This window comes from Mytilus trossulus, chromosome 1 (assembly GCF_036588685.1).
Source record: "Mytilus trossulus isolate FHL-02 chromosome 1, PNRI_Mtr1.1.1.hap1, whole genome shotgun sequence".
Taxonomy (NCBI): domain Eukaryota; kingdom Metazoa; phylum Mollusca; class Bivalvia; order Mytilida; family Mytilidae; genus Mytilus; species Mytilus trossulus.
This window is the reverse complement of record NC_086373.1, coordinates 57,252,633-57,255,705: the sequence shown is the minus strand read 5'-3', so window position 1 is coordinate 57,255,705 and position 3,073 is coordinate 57,252,633.

The following is a 3,073-nucleotide window of genomic DNA, read 5'->3' as shown; positions in this document are numbered from 1 at the left end:
ATTCTGAATGCAATGTATCTTTAAAAAGAAACATAAACAACCAATTAAAGAACTCCAATATATCAAAGATGACAAGAGTAAGATAAGAACAGATTTAGGAGCACTCTCCTGCAAAATTAAAATTGAAGAGCAATTCGAAGAATCAACCTCAAATATTGAATACATTCGCAGAAGCTCTAGAACAATCAGTAGAAGCAAATATCCCACACAAAGAAGTTACTTACAAGAAACAATTACCATAGGTTAAAACATGCTTAAAGTTGACACCAACAAAGCTAAACGACTTCATAAAAGAGCAGAAAAAATGAACAACTGACGAAAAAGAAAAACAAGAAAAAATACCTGACATGGGAATTTCTAACCATCCCAAAATAATTAACATACACATTTCAGAAAAAGGATTGACTGAAACTATTTGTAAAGAAAGACCCACACAAGATCATCGGACCAGATGGAATATATGGGCGTGTGCTTAAAGAAATCAGTACTGACATCGCACCCATATTAACATTAATCTTTGAAAAAACTCTGAACACCGGTAAAGTACCTACTTACTTGAAGCGTGCTAACGTCGGCCCAGTATTAAAAATGGGATATTGTCATAATCCTATCAAATACAGACCTGTATCCCTAATAAGCATTCTATGTAATATCATGGAAAACATATTAGTAAATGACATCATGACACATCAAGAAAGTAACAATATTCTATACGATCTACAGCATGGGTTTCGCTTCTCAAGATCTTTCGAAACTCAGTTAGTATCATTCATACAGGAAAAATAGTATTTATAGCATTTGAACTGACGTAACTGTGATGGACTTTGCCAGAGCATTTGACATTGAATTGGATAGAAGACTTTCGCTCACTCCGAACACAAACGATATAAATGGAAGGCACCAAATCTTGACAAATGCATGTCATATCAGAAGTACCACAAGAAACGGTACTAGGTCCTATTTTATTTCTAGTGTACATAAACGATCTGAATTAATGTTTTAAGACGATCTAACAGCATCAGCAAAGTGGAAAGAGGACTGACTCATGCACTTCCATTGGAACAAGTTTTCAGTCCTTCGAGTAAGAACAAAGAAAACCCCTCTTTCGTATGATTCCATTGTACATAGGCACACTTTGCAACAAGAAACTTCTACTTAATATATTGGCTTAACAATCCAGACTGATTGAAAATTAAACAAACACATAAGTAGCATCACAGCAAATGCAACTAAACAACTTAATTTCGTCAAAAGAAACTTTTTAGTCAGCTGACGGTCAGTTACAGAAACGGCATATATCTGACTTTTGAGACAAAAGCTAGAGTAAGGTATCTGCATATAGGACCAACACAAAATCACAAACATAAATGGTCCAAAGACGACCAGCCAGGTATGCATGCAAGCGATACCACAAGACCAGCTCTGTGACAAACAGGCTAACCATCTCAACTTACCGACGCTTGTACTTAAAACAATAAGAAAAAGATTTATATTTTTCTTCAACATTATACACAAAAAAGTAGCAATATACACTAAGAACCCGTTAAGACCATCAACAGTAAAACAAGACAATACAGTCACAATCTATCATTCAGACTCATATAAGTTTTTTCATTCTATCTAAGGGCAATCATCCAATGAAACCTCTTACCAGTTACTGCTCTCCAATGCTCCACAGTTGAAGCCTTCATAGAACAGATTCCTACATTTGTTTTCAAACCAAATCTACACATGGCCATGTAATTGTTACACCTCGTAAATAGTTTTATCTTATACGTTCAGTGAAAATCAAAAACAAGTTATATTTCTTAATGAAAACACATATTTCTCAATTTTACCCACGCATGCATGGCACATATAGTCATCAATATAATGCGGAAACTAAACGAAGAAGAACATCATTCAAAATTAAAGGAAAAAAATTTCATTACTAAATATAGTCAATTTGGGGGTCCTTTACAGTTTGCTGTTTGGTGTGATCCAGTGTTGAAGGCCTTACTTTCACCTATAATCTTTCACTCTTAACACAACGTGTCCTAATGGAGAGTTTGTCTCATTGGAAATCATACCACATATTCTTATTTATATTTAAGTGACATATTAATAGACGTTGCTAATGACAATGTCGGTACCTGAAGTGTCAAATGATTTCTCTCATTTACATCTGTACTACACAGTAAACAACTAGTTTATGACTCATTTAAACCAAGAGTTCCAAATGGAACAGTTGAAATTCTCCCTTAGTAAATTTTACGGACGCCATCATTAGTTTTCTATGTTGTGTCATGTGTTCTATTATTTGTCTCTTTGTCATTTTTTTCATTTTTAGCCATGACGTTGTCAGTTATTTTCATTTTATGAGTTTGACTGTCCCTCTGGTATCTTTCGTCCTTCTTTTAAATGAAATTTATATTATATCGCACCAAATGTGACATTTTAATCTTGAATTAAAATATGACATGCCTAAAATATTCGTTTGAAAAACAGCTGCGTAGCATTTCACACCTGCAGTATACCATATGTTATTTGATACCTTCATTTTATCCACAAAAAAAACACTACACACTAGATATCTTAAATCAAAGATAAGCAAACTACCATATTGTCATATCTTCAAATGAAAATTTAATGGATGAAAGACTTTTTATTCTTCTATCAACAGATTCCATGACTGCATCTGCAAGTTTGAGCTTTATTGTTATAATTAGAATTACTATGATGGGTAGCAGGACGAGCACGGCCAATGCAAATTTAGATATTCAATACGACTTTGGACAGTTCTGTCCGATTTATTTTATGCTCTATTTCAGATTATGTTCCCAGCAGTGTTGGTCAAACGACTTTATCTATTGTTTTATTTTTATCTGGTTATGACGCCTCCTATTAAATTTTATCAATTCCGTTTCATCTGTATACAAGTAGTTAATTGACAATTTTGCCATTAACTGTTTAGAAAAAAAATTCATTTGATTAGTTCTTATTATCAGAATCTTATACAGTTTTCGTGTTTTAAAAATCGCGAACGTATATCATATAGGTCCGTGTAACACTAATCAATTTAAAGTCTAAAAAG